The following is a 17,872-nucleotide window of genomic DNA, read 5'->3' as shown; positions in this document are numbered from 1 at the left end:
CAAAGGCTTTTTTGAAGTCAAGATATGACATCAATCTCTTCTCCCTTGTCCAGGTGATAGGTCACCTGGTCGTAGAAGGAAATGAGATTGGTCAAGCGAGACCTACCCGCAACAAACCCGTGCTGGCTATCCCTTAAGACGTTGGCGTCGGCCAGTCCGTTAAGGATGGCCTCTTTAATTAACTTTTCTAAGATCTTCCCCGGGATAGAAGTCAGGCTGATGGGCCTATAGTTAGCCGGATCCACTTTCCTCCCTTTCTTGAAGATAGGCACCACATTGGCCTTCTTCCAGTCTTCGGGCACGACACCAGAGCGCCAAGAGTTGTCAAAGATCCGCGATAGAGGCTGGGCTATGATGCTCGCCAGCTCCTCAAGTACCCTGGGGTGAAGATTGTCAGGGCCGGCTGAGTCGAAGGTATCCAGCTTTTCAAGATGTTCCTTCATGAAGTCAGCATCAATGGAGGGCAGGGGATCACGCTCACCCAGTGAAGAGACCCACAGTGGGCAGCCCTGTTATGATTTCCCGATTTGGCACGGTGCGAGGCCTCTACCTCTACTGTGTCACCTGGCTGGAGTGTGTGGTGGGTCTGAGCTCCCTTGGAGCAGCGCGATGTATTTGTCTTCCTGCTTTGTCACTTTTTCCACGCTTGTTCTTTCAGGTTTCCAGGAGGTTTTGTGCGTGTACCTGTGCAGGTGGTGTGTCCCCACTCTGTCTTCTGGCTGTGAGGATGCCTGGATAAGGAGCAGCGTGGTTGTGGCTGTGGTGAGCAGTGCCTGTTGGAGATGAGGGCTCTCCTGTGGTGGCTGTGCCCTGTGTAAGCTAGGTGGGTTTTTGATTGCCTGTGAATATCCAGTTCAGGCTGGGCAGAAGCAAGTGTTTGAGAGCTCAGGTAGTGGGTTGTGGTGCTGGAGGTTTGGAGAGGAGCTTACCTTGGCTCTGACTAGGTTGCCTTGTGTCCCCTGTTTGGGGTGATGAGGGTTTTGTTTGATTTCTAGTGGCTTTGATCTTGTGGGGGAGAAGGATGTGAGGGCATGTTGTGCTGTAGTGATGGAAGATGGGGGAACAGGGTGCTGAAAATTGGTTTGGTTTAGAGTAGCGGGGTGGAGTGGCTGGTTTGCTCTGGTGATGTTTGGCTCGGGGGTGGGGGGGTGCCAGTCTCTGCCTGTGTGTTGCTGCTGCCACCGGCCTCCCTTCAGTTCTGGGAGCTGTACTCTGTGTTGTCTCTCTGGGTGTGTCACTGGTGTTTCTTTCTGCTTTGATGTTGAAAATCACAGCAGCACTTTTTGTTCTTCCTTTGCTCTTCCCAGAGCTGGAAGGATGGGAGTGTTTGCATGTAAATTGGTCCCCTCCTTTGGGAGGGGTTTGCTTGTACGCTCTGCGCCTTGTGTGGGGGTGGCGGCTGTGTGCTGCTTTTGGAGACCGGGGCGGGTGCATCTCTCTCCTTAGTACTGAGATGTGAATACTGTTTCGTGTAGTACTTGCTTGTTGTTTGGGGGGTGATGCAAATATCTGGACCCTGAGCGGGGAAGAGATCAGGTAGAGGTGAAGTGACCTAGTGCCACCACCATGCAGAAGGAGGTGGAAGAAGTTGGTGGCTGTGTCCCTGTCGTCATTTCTGGTTCTCCTTGAGCGAGGCCTTTGCCTGTCAGGTGGAGCTGTGTGCGTGGACAGAGCCTGCAGCAGGTAAGACGTTACTCGTAGCGGCGTGGGATTGTCTTCCGGTCAGGCAGTCGTTTGCGGTCTGCCCTTCTGTTTGGTAGTGAAGTTTCCTGTGTGCCCTCAGGCGGTGCCTGTGTCCCCTGTGTGGGGAGGATGGTGAGCAGGATGAGGGAGGGGTGGAGAAGGAACAGCGTGATGCCCGGTGTGGCTGTTGGGGCTGAGCCCTTTCCTAGGGCTGGATGGGGCGCACCCTGGCCAGGCCTGCCTTGGAGAGCTTTGAGGTGAGGGCTGGGTGTGTGGAGTGGGAGTTCTCCCAATGGGTCCTGTCTTGTGTTTGGTTGTGTCTCCTGGGGTTACGGTCTGTTCTGTGCCTTGTAGGGTTGTGGCTTGTGTGGATGCAAGCGAATGCTGGTTCAGGGAGTGGAGCCAAGCTATGCCCGTGGAGGTTGAAGCAGGCAGAGGTGTGTTGGCAGTTTGTGTGGGAGGCCTTTGCTTGTGAGTTGTGTGTGAGGCCCCTGTGTGGGATGGTGTCTGAAGCTTCGTGCTTGCCGGTCAGTTTGTCTAGTATGCGTGGCAGGCACCTTGGGGGTCTGAGCTGTGATTTTGGTGCTGGTGGGTCCAGCCGGGGTGTTGTGTCTTGCTGTGCTTGAGGAAAGCCTCTGTCTTTGTGTAGGGAGTTTTTGGACTTGTAGCGGATTAACTTTTGACACGTGGGTGTCGATTTTTGCCCCTACATAGATTTTGCTAAGGTAGAGGATTGAGTCCGTCTCTGCCTGGATGTTGCTATTGCCACAGGCTCCCCTTCGGTGCTGGGAACAATGTTTGCTGCTTGCGTGTCTGCATGTGTGTGTCTGTCCTGTTACGTTTGTTACTGAAATCACCGGGGTGTTTTGTTTAGTCCTTCCCAGAAGAGAAGGCGGGAGGGCTGCGTTGGCAGGTGCAAACAGAATCCCCTGCTAGGAAGGGGGAATCCCAGAGAAGGGTGTGTCTGCGCCCCGTCTGCGCTGCGGGGCAAAGCAGGCTGGTGTCGGAGCCCTGGGCGGGAGGGCCGCGGGTGCTAGTAGTGAGGTGCGTGCGTTGCGCCAATGGCAGTAACGGCTTCTCTGTTGCGGGCGGAGGGTTTGTTTGGTGTTTGTCCTGAGGTTTCTGAGGACGATGATGTGCACCAGACTGTGGGAAGAGGGTGAAGCGTCCCAGAGGTGCTGGAGGAGGTGTGGTCAGTCCCTGGTTGTCTGGTTTGAGGCCTCTGGCTTTGTGGTGTCTCTTGGCTGGATCCCTATGCATCTGTGGTCCCTGTGGTAGGTGGGCGAGTGCTTACTTGGAGCAGCGTGGGACTTCTCTCCAATCTGCCAGTTGCCTCCATGTTTTTGTTCTTGTGTTTTGGTGAAGATTTTCTGTATCTTGCAGGTTTCTGTTTTTCTCCAGCCCAGTCCTGGGTGTTGGGCATTGACTAGGTAGGGTAGACGACTGGAGATCGATCTGGATGTTTCTGACAAACATCTGGATGTTTCTGACAAACATCTGGATGTTTCTGTGGGTGTCAGAGAAAAGGTCCTTCTTGTGGTGGTGTCTCCAGCATATGCTGTGGCTGCTGTGCTGTGGTCCCAGCAGAGGCAAGCCTTGGAGAGCTCAGAGGTGTGGACCAGGGGATGGGATTGCATTGTGTAGCTTTGTGCCTTTGCTTCCGTTGTTGGACTCCCTGGCTGTTGAATGTATTTCTGTTTGCAGGGTCCTGGTCCTTGGAGAGAAGTTTGAGCAGAGAAGGGTGGAAGATGGAGGCAGAGAGGATGGTGCAAGGTGTGTTTGTTCTGGAAGGGGGGTGGGGTGGGGTGACAAGTCCCTGGTGTACTGAGCTTCACGCTCCTGGGCCAGCGATGCTCCGGCAGGAGGTTGTGGCACCATGGGTGGCCCCTCTCTGTACCGGTGCAAGGCTGTGCTGGTGTACCTGGGAGTCCCGCAATTGCCTCGGTGTAAAGAATGGGAATCGTTCCCCTCCATTGTGGGCGATTTCTGGTCCTTTGAGCAGGGTTTGCTTCTGGCATGGGTGCAGATCTTGACTCTGGCTAGGCTCTAGCAGGGCAGAGGATTAGGTGTTTGCCTTGCTGATGCCATTACCACAGCTTCCTGCTTCAGTTCTGGGAATTGTCTGGGGGTATCACGGATGGCTTGGAGTCAACATCACTGCACTATTTCTGTCTCTGTCTCTTTTGTCCTTTTCTTTGCTCTTCCCAGAAGTGAAGGGGGAGGCCTGTGTGCGCACATGTAAATGGCCTCCCTTAGTTGGGAGGGGAGAGCTGTGAGACAGGTCTTGCTGCATCCTGTCAGCTTTGTGGGAGCTAAGTAGGGTGGTTTTGGGTGGAAGGGGCCCCTGCCGCCAGTGCTGTGAGGCCTGTGAGTTGTGCTGTTTTGTGGTAATTGCTGCTTTATCTGCAGCAGGGGGTCTTTTTACCAAGACTTTTGGGGCAGGGAGGAGAAGTGGAGATTGGGCAGAAGAAGAGAAGACATCTTGAAGTCATGAACCATGGAGCTGCCTGTCATTGGTGCATGGAACATGTGATGGGTGAGAGCTTGCTTTGGGGGAAGCTGTTGCTGCCTGGTTTTGCCTTGGCACATTTTGGTGAGGTTTTACTTGTGCATGTTCACAGGTGCTTGTGCTGTAGCTCTGTCGTGAGGAGCAGGGCAGGGGCAGTGACATGCTGAGGGCTGGAGAAGGAGCACCACAAAGATGGCTGTGGTGAGCAGTAGATGTTGATGATGAGGATGTGTTCTCTGTGGTGGCCGTGTCCTGCAAACAGTCTGGTTGCTGTGAAGTAGATGTTTCCTCGGGTTGGATGTTGAACACCCTGCTCAGGCAGGCCGGAGGGAAGCCTTTGTGAGGTCTGAGTCTGTGGGTGAGGTGGGTTGGCTGCATCTGCCTGGGGCTTGGGGAGGACCTTCCGCCTACGTTTTGCTTTGCACCTATTTGTCGTCCGTGTTTTGGGCTGACAAGGCACGTGTGGTTTTTCCCCTGTCCCAGAGGCCTTGGTCAGGCGTGAAGTATGAGAGCCAGGAGAGTCGTACAGCACGCACGCAGGATGGAGGTAGAAAAGGGATGGGGGAGTGGTTTGTGGGGAGGGGGTTGGGTGGTGGCTGTATGTTGTTTGGGGGCGGTGTGGGTGGGGTAGGACGGCCCTGGTTTGCGATAGCCTCCTGAGCTTTTTGCTTCCAGGGCAACAAGTCGAGAGGGGGGCTTCTTTGGCCAGGGCTGCTGTGAAATCTGGTGTAGGGCTGGGCCGGCCGGTCCGAGTCTGTCGGACTCCACGTATAGGAGAAACGACGGATGTCTAAGGAGCTTGTGGGGCGTTTAATCCGGGCTCATCCCTGGCACTTGGGGTGCAGGCCTGGCCCCTCTCTGGGGTGTGTTGAGGGTGAGCTCTGGGTTTGCATTCATGCCCCTGACTTGCTGTTGCTACAGGCCTCCCTTCAGTCTTGGGAACAGCGCTATGTCCTGTGTGCCTGGGGGTGTCACTGGTGTCTCTCTCTTTCTACCTCTTTGCAAAATGTCTGCAGCACTTGTTCTTTTTCTGCTCTTGTCAGGACTGGAGGGAAGGCTGTGGTGGGTTTTTTCCTGCCACCTAAAATGGTTTCCACCTCGGGGAGGGGTCTGACTGCACCCTGTGTGCCCTGTTTAGGCTGGGTGGGGGTATCGCCTTTGAATTCTCGGGGGTTGCTTTTGCCCTCAGGGCTGTGAGTCCCGTGTGCCGCGTGACTTTTCCTAATTTATTTTTGTTTTGGTGACATGTACGGGAGTCATCTGGCTGAGGCTCGAGGCTCCTAAGTGGGCATCGGGAAGAAGAGGTGGAGATATAGCGCCTGTGACCTGAGGAAGCTGGTGAAAGAAACGGATGTCGGCGCATTCGCTTTGCGGTTGCCCGGCGTGAGACTTCTGCCTGTGTGGTGGCCCTGGGCTGGAAGCCTTGCTGTGTGAAGCCTGCGATAGGTGAGATCTGAATCAGAGCGGTGGAGACATTTGGTCCGTGGAAGTTGGGAGGTGGATTTGAGCGGGCTTGGGGGGAGCATCTCTTGGCCTCCCTCGGTGGTGCTGGTGACGGTCCTGTAGAGGGAAGGGTTGTGGGCTCCTGCCGTTGGTCACAGGGTGTATTTAGGGTTGTCAGACTGTGCTTGCCTGTGGCACTTGGGTGTTGGTCTTGCACTTCTAGGTTGTTTTGGGCCAGACGATTGGATTTGTGTTGGCGTGCCTGTTGCTGTTGCGAGAGGGCCTTCGCAGTGCTGGGAATGGTTTGTCTGGTTTCTGCCTGTCTCATCTTTGTTCACTGTGCCTGAATTCACTGTTGCCTGTCTTTGCTCTTTGCCGGACTGAAAGGAGGGGACTTTTCTGTAGTGCTGAAGTTCTGCCCTCTTAACTGGGGGGGAAGTTCAGAGGGGTCTTAATGCTTCGTGTCTCCTTGGTGGGCATGTGGGTTGCTGTGTGCGCCCTACGTAGGGGGTGGGGGGGTGCTGTAGTCTCAGTGCTCTGCAAGTGTTAATAGATGTATTATTGTTTTGGGGATGGGAGGGTGCAGCTGTGTGTTGCTTTGCTGGCTCCTGTGGTGTGGGATGAGGTGTTGGGTTCACGGTGAAGAGCCCCAGTCCTGGTGCCATGGCCATGTTGGAGGAATCGGGAGGTTACTTGGAGTCGCCTTGCATGCAGTCCTGTGGCTGTGCCAGTCAGAGCTGGGAGACTTGTGGTGTGAGCTGTGTGGGGCATTGTTCCTGTTTTGCGGGGAGCTTTTTCCATGGGCATTTTTGTTGGTGTGGGGGGGCGGGGTTTTCTTCTGTTTTGATGCGTCTAGCTTTGCATTTGTATTTGAGGGGTTTTCTTTTTTTTCCCCTCTGTGTCTGTAGATGTTGGATTGCTGCTCCCTGTGTGGTGAGAAGGATTGGCTGCAATGACTGGAGGCCTGGAAAAGGAGCCGTGTGGCCAGGTACGGCGTGCATTTGACTTTTGGGGCTGGAGCCTCTCGGTAGCGGCTGCGTGGCGGAGCCTGCAGTTGCCTTGTCGAGGCGGCTTCCTGGCTGCAAGTGGAACAAATTGCCAGAGCCCAGTGGCTGGTGGTGTTGGGATGCGCGGTGTGTGTAGTGCTTGCCTTGCTTCCCTTGTGCTGAAAGTGTGTTCTGTGTTCTTGCTAGGGTCCTGGCCTGCACGGAGGCAAGTAGGTGAGAGGACTGCATCGTGGAAGAGCCGTGGGACAGTGTTGGATGACAGACACGGACCGGCCGGATGTTGCCCGCTACGTTGGAATGTCCCTTCTGTATTGGGATTCTGCGTGGGGGTGTGGGGTGGGTTTGGGAGTGTCCTCAGCTTTATGATCCTGGAGCCAGGGGTTTGCAAGTAGTATGTTTGGGTCAGTTTGTCTGTGCTGTGGGTGGACCGAGGGTGACCAGAGGTGAAATCCATTCCTGTGACCCTGTAGTTGGACGAGCACCCAGACACTTGCAGGAACCGCTGGGCAAGCAGGCCCAGAGCTTTCAACTGTTGAGCACGGCAATGCTGGAGCCAGCTAGCATGGAAGCAGAAGGGCCGGCCGGGCGCGGGGCCTGGGCTGCCTCTGTGGCTTCTGTGCTAGTGAGGTTGAGAATTGCAGTGCTGGGGGGTTGGAGGTTTTGGACCTGCTTGTGCAGGGTTCTTGTTGGTGTTGGGGTGCTGGTTCTGCTGGGTCAGAGCAATGGGTTTTATTCTGCCTGACTGCCATGTTTACCGTGTCCTACAGGGCTGGGAACCTGTCGTAGCAGTGTGTGTTTGGCTGGGGCGGGGTGGTTGTCTGGTTTGGTCTCTGAGCAGTGTGGTGAGCATGTTTGTTATTACCCTGAAATAAAATAGTTTTCTGATAGCCTACTGTTAGGCTAACAATAATTTAGATTATTAAGAAGTATTAGCTTTGCAGTTGAATACAAGGCATGACCTGTGGCCTAGCAATGCCGCTGACCACAAGGCAGAATGATAGCTAAGCCTTTGCTTATGTTAAGTAATCATTTTAACTGTGTTGACTATTTTCTGAGTAAAATGCAGCAAGTGAATCTGTCTGTGTGCTGTAAACCAGATACAGCAAGGAACAAGGTAAGAGGAAGAAGGCATTGTTCTAAGTACAGTGATCGTGTCCTTAAGAAGTATCTAGTACTGTGCAAATTTTTGCTAAGATATCATAATGTTACTGTTACTTATGTTAGAAAATATTGTTGGAAAATCAATGTGACCTTTGTATGACCTTTGGTCAATGCTGGCTGATGCAACCTTGCAGTAAGATTGCCATGATCTGTCAATATAGGCGGGCAAACAAGGTGATTGGGCCCAACCGTGCGGGGTGAGCAAAGCCAAGCCATCTTGGTGATTTCCTCTGAGTTTTGCGCATGCGTTATGAAGGAGCTTATGTAACCAGAGTTTATAAATCTATGTGTTGAGTTGCAGTCAGGGGGTCTCTCTGCCCTTACGAGGACAGGGGACCTTTGGTCGAATAAACTGAAAAGACCACGCCCTCGTCTCCTGCTTATTGGAGTCTCAGGTGGGAAACGAGCCCTGTTCTGGTTAAGAGAGTCTGCAGGTGTTCCCTTACCAGATTGGGAGCCTGGTCAGACAATTTCTCTCACAATTTGGCGAGCCAGCCAGGAGCACCCAGCTCGTCGCGTCGCCGCTGCCGCCTAAACCCAACCTCTGGCCGGCCGTAACAGAGGTGAGTTCACCATGGGAGTCTTGGGTTAAGGCTGCAGACACGGCGGGACGATAAGGTGACTCCTTCAATTTTACTGGCATGGTGTGGTCTTTTATATGTTGTGTATGTCTTGTCTAACGTGTTATAGGCCAGTCTGTTCTCCGGATCCTCAAACCTGGGCACACAGGCAATTTTAGTTAATTGCCCGTTCGACTCTTTTGAGCCGATAAATCTGTGTGGCGCATTTTATGTCTCCATTCACGCACCGAGGAACCGTCTCTGTTTCTGACCTTTTAACTGGATAAGTCCTCCAACCTGTTTGAGGCATCCTAGAAGCCTGCCTTTCCAGGTTGGTTAGGTCTAGGGCAGCCAAGAAAGCAGGGTTTTTGGGGAGGTTAATAGTATATCAGGTCATCTGGGAAAGGGATGTCCGCCAAGAATGACGATGGGACAGAAACAGTCAATTCTGGCTAGTAGTCCTCTTGGAGAATTGTTAAGCAACTGGAATAAGTTATCTGGACATGGCCAATTGAGTAAGAAGCGCGCTATAGCCTTATGTACTAGTGTCTGGCCCGGCTACACTTATAAAAACCCTGAACTTCAGTGGCCAGTGTTGGGATCCCTCAGTGTAGATAAATGAAGGTACCTCAGGGGGTTCCTAGAGGAACCCCATCCCCGACTAATGGATTATTGGTATCTCTGGTGTGATTTGATGGATTTAATTCTGCAGAGGAAAAAAAAAACTGATTACTTCTGGCCGCTCAACAACGTCTGTGGTGTCTTCTCCCCCTTATTCTCCCGCTATGCCACCATTGGTGACTAGGGGACCAGCCATAATAAACCCGGCCGCTTAGGCCGTGGCCCTTCCGGCACCTTTTACCCCTCCATCAGGCTCCTCTCCTCCCGTAACAGGAGTGTCAGGGTCTGTACCTGCCTCCTCGGAGCCTACTTTCAGTCCCATAGCAGGACATACTAGGTAGCGTTTGAATCAGGTCATACATCTGCTCTTGTACACATGTAATGACATCTGCACACCCCCATCACACATGCAGTCACGCCTGCTCAGAGTCCCTTACAGACATGCGCCTGCACAGAACCCCAAAACACACTGCGACATACACATGTGCCCCAACAGGTGTCCGTGACACACTTGCACACAAATGTGCATCCTCGCACACATGCATGTGCAGTCTCACACACGTACCCAGAGCCCAGGTGCTTGTGACACGTGCATGCTCACACACACATGGAACTCAGGTGTCTGACACACATGCATATGTGCTCTCGCGGACACAGTCTAGCACACATGTACAGAACCCAAGTGTCTGTGGCACACAGGCAAGTACCCTGACATATTCACATTCACACACACACAACCCCACTTGGGTAGATATGAATCAACCTGCCCCCAATGATGTGTGCAATTATTGTAAACAATTTGGGGCATTGGAGACGAGAACGCCCAAACTGCCCTAAGGGACTTCCCCCTTATGGAGGAAGAAAGGGGGGAACCCAGGGAAACAACCGGGCTGCCAGCACCGATCCTACAGATCCCTGGGTCCAGAGTTTGCAACAAGATATAGATGACTCCCAGTGAAATAAGGGGGCGGCTCTTCCACACGATGTATTTAGGGGAATCTTCCTCTTTTGAGTATACCTGCGCCCCTTCATCCCCTTATGTAGCACTTCAAATAGCAGGAAAATTTATAAATGTCTTATAGATAGAGGAGCAGATCTGTCCTCACTGGGAGAATCTCCAGAAAGGGCGGGAATTGCAGTCTCAGGATCTGAAAAGATTATGAGAGTAATTGGAAAATCTATGCAAGTGCCCCGTGGCACTGAAACACAAGTGCAGATAGGACCCTTGACCACCATTCATGCTTTCGTATTAGCTGAAGGAACTGTAGTGCACCTCCTTGGAAGAAATCTACTCTATAAACTACAGACCAGAAACCCTTCACCCTACTTACTCATGAGAATCAAGGCGTTGCTTCAGGTGTCTTAACTCAGCCATGGGGAGTTTCTAATCGTCCCATAGCATACTATTCTGCTCAGTTAGATCCTGTAGCAAGGGCAGCAATTGTCTGTCTTAGAGCAGTCGCTGCTGCCGCTGTGCTAGTTCAAAAGGCTCAAGATTTAGTGTTAGGACACTCTCTTGTGGTTGAAATATCTCATTCAGTGGAAGCTCTCCTACTATAGCAGAACCTCTGCCAGCAGGGACCAACGCCCAGGCCGCTGAGCTAGCGGCACTCTGACGAGCATGCAAATTGGCCACAGCCTCCAGGGTCACTATCTATACTGACTCTAAATATGCTTTTAGTATCTGTCATGCGCTAGGACGGTCCTGGTGACAAAGAGGTTTTATCACGTCCTCTGATGCTGTAATCAGCAATGCCACGGAAGTCCAAGAACTGCTAGAGGCTGTCGTGTTACCAGGTGATATAGCGGTAATGCACGGTCCCAGACATTCCAGAGAAGATACTGACATCGCTAAAGGAAAGCATCTCGCAGATGCTGTAGCTAGAGCCGCTGCACTACAAACTAAAGGAAGTCTCCTTGCATCTCAAGTTGTTCTTCCACCCTTGTCTGTTATTTATGACAAAGTCCCAGCGGATGAAGTATCTATATGGGTCCAAAAGTGGGAAGCTGCGCAAGGAAAGGATGCAGTGTGACGTGTGCCAGACGGTAGACCAATTGCTCCTCGCACCTTGCTCCGAAGTCTGGCTCAGGATGCCCACAGATGCTGTCAGTCGGGAAAAGGAGAAATAGCAGAACAGGTCCTCTCCACCTGGTTTGCTCCAGGTATACATCTAGAAGCTGCCCGAATAACTCTGCAATGTTCAGAGTGCAGAGCCTTCAACAAATACAGAGGACACACAAAATTACAAGGGGCCCGACCGTGGGCCTATTTACCCTTTGAAAAACGACATGGATTTGCTCAAAGGTGTAAATTTCAAGCACTGCCTAGTAGTGGTAGATCAAGTAACAGGATGGCCAGAAGCTTTCCCCACTCGAGAAGCGGATTCAGTAGCAGTAGCCAAACCCGTATTAAAAGAAATCATCCCACATTTCGGCATTCCAGGAGGAATAAACTCTGACCGGGGAACTCACTTTACAGAAACTGTTTTAAAAGAAGTTTACAGAGTTTTTGGAATAACAACATACTTCCACGCACCCTATCGCCCTCCGTCCTAGGGTCAGGTAGAGAGTATGAATCAGAGTATAAAATCCCTTTTAGGAAAGATCTGCTCCTAAACCAAATTGAAATGGTCAGATGCTTTACCAAGGGTGCTGTTTGCTATAAGAACAAAACCCAAATGGCCTCTCAACCTTGTCCCCCTATGAGTTGTTGTTTGGTCACGCTCCTGTTATATAAGAGATGGGAAAATCTGCATGTTAGCTTACTCGGCGGAGATGAAGCTTTAATTAGTTATGTTTTATCCTTACAGGAGTCTCTCTAGTGTTTACACAGGTCAGCTGCTTTGGTTCAGCCGGTACCCCTGGACTGTAACCTTCACTCCTATCAATCAGGACGCTGAGTTTGGGTAAAACAACATCGGCGAAAAACCGCCTCGGCCCAAGTCTGGGCAGGTCCGTACCAAGTTCTTCTTACTATAAACGCTGCTGTGAAAATCGCCGAGAAAGAGGGCCGGATTCATCGCGGTCGCCTCAAACCTGGTATCGGCAAGTAATGACCGGTCAGCTGCTGTTCCGCCTTTGTGGCTAGAAAGAATCGGAGAATCGTGGACCGTTCAGACTCCTTAATAGAAATGATACGTGTATTAAGCTTGCTTTGTATTATCTTTCTTGTTATACTTTGTGTTTGTATTTCACTGTGGATGCAGGGAAGGTTATAAGTTAATAATGGCATTTCACCGGGCTATCCTAACAGGATTATTGCTCTTGATGCATAAAACACCATGGCTATTTATGGGAAAGCGATACAGAACAGGAAGACCATTGGAAAGATAATACTTACCTGATTTCCACTATAGCTATAGCACAGGCCCTAAAATTTGTCTAATGGTTGGATATGTGGTACACAGTCTCCTTCTACTAACTTTCCACCCTATCCTTTAATCTCTTGGGAAGGGATTTTTTCTAATCCAGAGTGGGTTGATACGGTTAGAGCTGGAATAAGTACCTGGCAGGACAATCCTTATTTTAAAGAGAGAGTACTTTCAGACATCATGTTATCTGCCCAGGTGTGTTGGGAAAATCCTCATGGAATAGGAAAAGAGATTTTTAGGATGGCAACCAGGTTGTAAACTAACCATTAATGCCACACACTTAATTTGGCCTAACAATACTGCAGTGGGGACTAAAGAAGCTGAAAAGAAAGGTTACATCCCCTGGAATGTGTCTGCTCCCTGCAGTTCCTTGCAGCGTCCTTATGTATGGCAATGTATGGAAGGTTCCATCCGATGCTCCGCCCCTAATAAAACTTGGGCTTGGAGTCACGGCTGTTTCACGTCTTGCACATACAGCTCCTTTGCAAAGCCAAGTTGTTCATATGTTAACTATACCATTTACAGAGACGGTTCAGTACCTTGCCCCAGAGATCCTCATACTACCGCATCAATCAACTAGCACATGCGTTAGAACTTATTGCCAATAGCACAGCAGAGGGCATTGAATTAGTGCAAGACCAGGCTTCTTGCAACCATGCTATGACTTTAGAAAATCGCTTCGCTTTAGACTATTTGTTAGCTAGAGAAGGAGGGGTATGTGCTTTAATCACAGGAGGACCCTGCTGCACCTATATTCCTGACCACTCTGACAACATAACTGCTGCAGTAAAAACAATTCGAGACACAGCACGACTTCTTTGCGAAGCTGGTCAGTAATAGAACGGATTGCCTCAACTTTAGGAATGTGGGGAAGGTATATCTTAGAATACATTTTATGGGGATTAGGAATCTTCTTGGTTATTATTGTAATAATTGCTGTAATTATAGCCTGTGTAGTTTGAGTTAAGCAAAAAGTAATTAATCTCAATATTATGCAAACCTGGGAAATGGCCAGCAGGCCTTAGGCCTGTGGCTGTAAGCGGGGAAATAAACGGCAGTAAATCTTTACCTGCGTTGCTTGGTTTCTATTGCAGCTAGAGAACAAACTTCTGGGAGTTTTCTCCCACCACAGCAGGAAGGAGGATGTTGAAGGTTTCTGAGCCATAAGCTCGAGCCCTCTTTTTGGAAGGGGTGTTAGAAAATATTGTTAGAAAATTAATGTGACCTCTGTATGACCTTGGATCAATGCTGGCTGATGCAACCTTGCACTAAGATTGCTGCTGATATGTCAATCTTGGCAGACAAGCAAGGTGATTGGGCCCAACCATGCGGGGTGAGCAAAGTCATGCCATTTTAGCAATTTTCTGCTGGGTTTTGCGCATGTGTTATGGGAAAGGCTTATGTAACCAAAATTCATAAATATGCGTTGAGTTGCAGTTGGGGTCTCTCTGCCCTTATGAGGACAGGGGACCTTCAGCCAAATAAACTGAAAAGACCACACCCTCGTCTCCTGCTTATTGGAGTCTCAGCTGGGATATGAGCCCCGTTAGGGTTAAGAGAGTCTGCAGGTGTTCCCTTACCAGATTGGGAGCCTGGCCAGACAATTTCTCTCATGGGGAAAGCAGAGCCGTCTGTTACTCAGCTTTGTTTTGTTGTTGTCCCTAGTGGAGGTATTGCAAAAATGTATCATCTCACTACACAAAAGGCTTCTCAGCTGAAAACTGTAAACTGCAAATTGTTTCTTCTTCTCTCTCCCCCATCACTGCGGGGCCAGGAGCGCGGGGGGGGGGTCGTGTTAGGGGGAGAGAACAATGCTGCTTCATGATAAGGCTGACTCCTGTGGGAACACAGATTAGTTACTGCCTGCTTTGCACATAAACTTTGCAGAAAACTGTAGCAAATCACAGATTGCCACAATGGAATCTTGTTCAGGAGAGGTATAAAAATGTATCTTTGGGCATGGCTAGGGGTCAACATGACTTTGAGCTTTGAGCTCCGTTGTCGATCTGTTTGCAAACAAACATACTTGAAATGGATCCAGCCTAAGTATGTATAACTCTCTCTTGAGGTATATGGAAAAAGCCTCCAGAAACACGAATCTAGCTGGTTGTGCAACAGAGGCACAACTGGGAAGCACCCCCCTCCCCCTGTCAGCTTAACCACCCTCTCGTCCGTCCAAGGCCCCTGCCTTGTAGTGTCTCTTGGGCCTGTGTGGTGTTGCTGGTCGTTGTGTTTTTTGGGGGGGGGGGTGTGAGGGGTGTGCAGCCAAGGTGATGGCTCCTGTGGAGAAGGGGAGTAGAAGCAGAAGTAGTTACGAAGAGTCTGGGTGCTGGGCTGATGTCGTGGGAGAAAACTCCCTGGTGTTCGTTGTCTAGCTGGCTTAGAGACCAGACAACAGGGGTGAAGGGGTAACTGCAGTTTATCTACTCGAGTAAAGACCATAAAACAGCAAAAAGGTAAAATGGCCTCGACTTAAGGGTGAGGCTGTCTTATATACATTTTCTAACAAAGAAACTACAAGGTTATTGAATGTGCAATACTTATGGTAATCATCTCCTTACATGGTGCATTACAAATCTCAGTACTTTTGCAGAGGAAAAAAGTTAGTGTTATCTTACACATTCCAATCTGTTTTCCTGTGCTCTGCTGTACCATCTTCTTCCCTCTGCCCCCCCCCGCCTTATCTAATCCGACTCCTAGCTGCAGCTGGTACCCGGTACACAGACTTAACCATTTTGTTAGAAAAAAGCAGAAATTAAGGCACTTGACATAAGAAAATGACTGGCTTAGAGATCATTCTGTCTTGTGGTCAGTAAGATTGCTAGGCCACAGGTCATGCCTTATGTTTAGCTACGAAGCTAATACTATTTAATAATCTAAATTACCCTGAAATAAAATAGTTTTCTGTAGTATACTGTTAACAATAAAGAGAAAGCCATCACTTTGAGTGTGAGGTGGAAGAGGTGCCAGGAGGATGTGTGGGGTGTGGCTTGTGCCCTGGTGTGTGCTTGGTGGGGTGAGAGAGGTGCGAAGCTGCCTGGGTGTGGTGGGATGGTGCTGTGCTCCCTTGCTTGTTTGCTTTGTTTGGTGATGTTTGTGTGTGTCCTTGTGTTGTTTGTGTTTTGCCTGTTTGTTGTGAGGCTGGCAATATTTTCTTCCTGGTGGTTTGTTTTGTACATGGCTGTTTGCTCACCTCCTGTCTGCTGAGTTTTTTGTATGTAACATGTAGAGGAACTTGTGGGCCAACCTGGAAAAATAAAATAAAAGGAGAAATGGTTTTGGCACCTGCTGCATTGAGTTTATTTACTTTTTGTATTTATTACTTTTCTCGTGGGGGGCAGGGCTGGGTGCGCCTGTCCTGTGCGCTGCCAGGGGGGGTCGCACGGGTCGGGGCAGGGGCGCTCCCCGTGGCTGGGCCCTGGGTCCCCGAGGTGGGGAGGGGTCGTGGGCCGAAGCGGGCCCTGTGGCCGAGGGCGGAGGCTGTGTTCCCGGTGCTCGCCCCGGTCCATCCCGGCTGCTCCCCCCCCCGGTCCGGGTTTTCCGGGCGCTGCGAGAAGAGCGCGGATTCCTGCGCATGGCTGCATGGGGCTGGGGGGGGGGGGGGTCACATGACTCGGCCACGTGCAAGCGGGCGGCGGTGGGGAGCGGCTCCGTGCGGTAAGTTTGGGTGGGGGGGAAGTGAGGCCCCCCCCCGTGGTGGGTGCGGCGGCGGGGCCGGAAGCTGCGCGGGGCGCGTGGGGAGAGCCCCGGGGCCGGGGCGGGAGCAGATCGCGGCTCCGCGCGTGTCCCGCCCCGGCTCGTGGCCACTCGCTGTGCAGTGGGTGGAGACCCGGGGTCGCCGGTGGCCCCGCGCGTCTGCCGTGCTGCCCAGGTGCCGGTCCTGCAGGCTGGTGGGGGCGCTCCCGGCGGCCGGAGCATCCAGCTCCACTTGCTTCGCTCTCTCGGCGGGTCCCGGCCGTGGGTGGGGGGCGTGCAGCGGGCCGCGGAGCCCCGAGCTGACTGGCGCCCCCGGGCTGTTTCGGATCTCCTGTCCCGGGTGTGGTGCAGGGTGGGGAGCAGTGCACTTGCAGCTGCCAGCCTGCATCTGTGCCTGCCTGGCATATACATGCGGGGGTCTTGTGCCCCGTGCTGTGCTTGGGACTCCCCCCCCCAGCCCATCTAGCTGCCTGGGGCTCTGTTCTGCTCCCTGTCCCCGCCCTTTGGCTGCACATTTTTGCTTCGGATCCCATGCATGCCTGCCTGCAGCCTTGTGTGACACTCCCTCTGGTGGGGCCTGAATGCTGGTGTGCCCTGTGTGTGCGCGCGTGTGCGTGCTTGTGTGCGTGCATGCACATGCATGGGCTGTTGTCCCCAAAGGACAGTGAGTTCATGCCTGGTGCGCTTGTGCCAGTAAAGACAGAGGGGTGAAGGATCGAACTTAATCTTTATTTCTGCACAGAAAGCAGTGCTTGGCAATCGTTTGCAAAGCAAGCACACCCACCCAAGTGGGTATCAGTCTTATATAGCCTCTTCTAGCCTTACACACTGTACAGTCACTAGAGGTTGCCTCTTTCGGTCCATGTGCACTTCGCCCCCTAGGTACAGACTACCCCTAGCCAGCTGAACTGGGCTTCCTAATAGGTAATTTGCTCATGTAGCACCTGGTATTCAGCCAGCCTAGCAAGCAACCCCCCTTCCAACTTTCCCCGGACTTTGTTGATACAGCTTTTCCTACTAGCGAGGCCAGCAATTAGCAACTAAGCAACAAGCGATCTCCCCCTGCCTAAACAACCTACTCTATGCCCTTGGTTAGATAGGATACTTTTTCAAAAGATACAAAGCTGTTCCCGAAGTAGAAAATGCATAGTGAAAGTTGAGGGGTGCTCCTCAGGGCTGCCCACTGCCTAATTGCCTTCCTGTTGGAAAAGGAAGGAACGTGCAGGGAGCTGAAAACCTGGGTCCTGGCATATTGCAGTTTAATAAAAGACAGGTCTGATTTCTTTGGCTCGTTTGACACTGGACTGAGCACCGGACACCACAGAGACCGACGGCGAAGGTCATCTATTTGCACTTGCTTGCCCCGCTTCTGTTCTGTTACCCAACCTGTCGCTGCTGCCCCCCACCAGTTGCCCCCTTTGTTCTGCTGCTTGCCTTGACCTGTGAACTTGGCCGGTTTTGGCTGCTTCATTTTTTGCACTAAGCCAGCCAGCCTGTGGCCAGTCCATAACATGTGTGCCTTTTTAAGGCCCGTTTATTTTATCCCTGTAACCGTCTGCAATGCCCTTTAACACCCTGCCCCTTGTCTGTTTCAGTCCTTGTTCCTTACTGGCAGTGTCCCTTGGCTCTGTAAAGTGGAAGAGCTGTTTAACCACCAAGGCCTTTAGCTTCCCTGCTGTTTAACTGCAAGGTCCCTGCAGCCCGCACTTGTTCTGCCTCAAGCTACCTGTATCTGCTGTCAAGCCCCCTGCTGCCTTAACCTGCCTCTTGCCCCCGCAAGCCCCGATCTTTGCCCCTCAAGCCCGCTGCAGGCCCCTGCAT

The 17,872-nt window shown here is 51.7% G+C and overlaps 2 long non-coding RNA genes across 36 annotated transcripts in view; both read left to right on the top strand.

Moving 5' to 3' along the window:
• LOC132244515 (uncharacterized) overlaps nucleotides 1–4,748 on the top strand; it is a 35,551-nt gene extending 30,803 nt beyond the window's left edge. For 30 of the 34 annotated variants that reach the window (XR_009456044.1, XR_009456040.1, XR_009456045.1 and 27 more), the window contains 4 exons: nucleotides 3,067–3,456; nucleotides 4,093–4,219; nucleotides 4,305–4,393; nucleotides 4,676–4,748. This is a non-coding gene — a long non-coding RNA (uncharacterized LOC132244515). The remainder of the gene's footprint in view (nucleotides 1–3,066; nucleotides 3,457–4,092; nucleotides 4,220–4,304; nucleotides 4,394–4,675) is intronic. The other 4 variants (XR_009456061.1, XR_009456069.1, XR_009456067.1 and 1 more) reach the window with 4 other exon arrangements.
• Nucleotides 4,749–4,840: 92 nt separating this feature from the next.
• On the top strand, nucleotides 4,841–15,639 carry LOC109284334 (uncharacterized). 2 transcript variants are annotated; one of them, XR_009456071.1, is made up of 4 exons: nucleotides 4,841–5,638; nucleotides 5,859–5,937; nucleotides 6,544–6,623; nucleotides 6,829–15,639. It is a non-coding gene; the product is annotated as an uncharacterized LOC109284334 (long non-coding RNA). The 2 variants fall into 2 exon arrangements; XR_009456070.1 differs by lacking the exon at nucleotides 5,859–5,937 and having other exon boundaries at nucleotides 4,844–5,638.
• The last annotated feature ends 2,233 nt before the right edge of the window (nucleotides 15,640–17,872 follow it).

This window comes from Alligator mississippiensis, chromosome 12 (assembly GCF_030867095.1).
Source record: "Alligator mississippiensis isolate rAllMis1 chromosome 12, rAllMis1, whole genome shotgun sequence".
In the NCBI taxonomy this organism is placed as follows: domain Eukaryota; kingdom Metazoa; phylum Chordata; order Crocodylia; family Alligatoridae; genus Alligator; species Alligator mississippiensis.
This window is presented reverse-complemented; position numbering and strand designations above follow the sequence as displayed.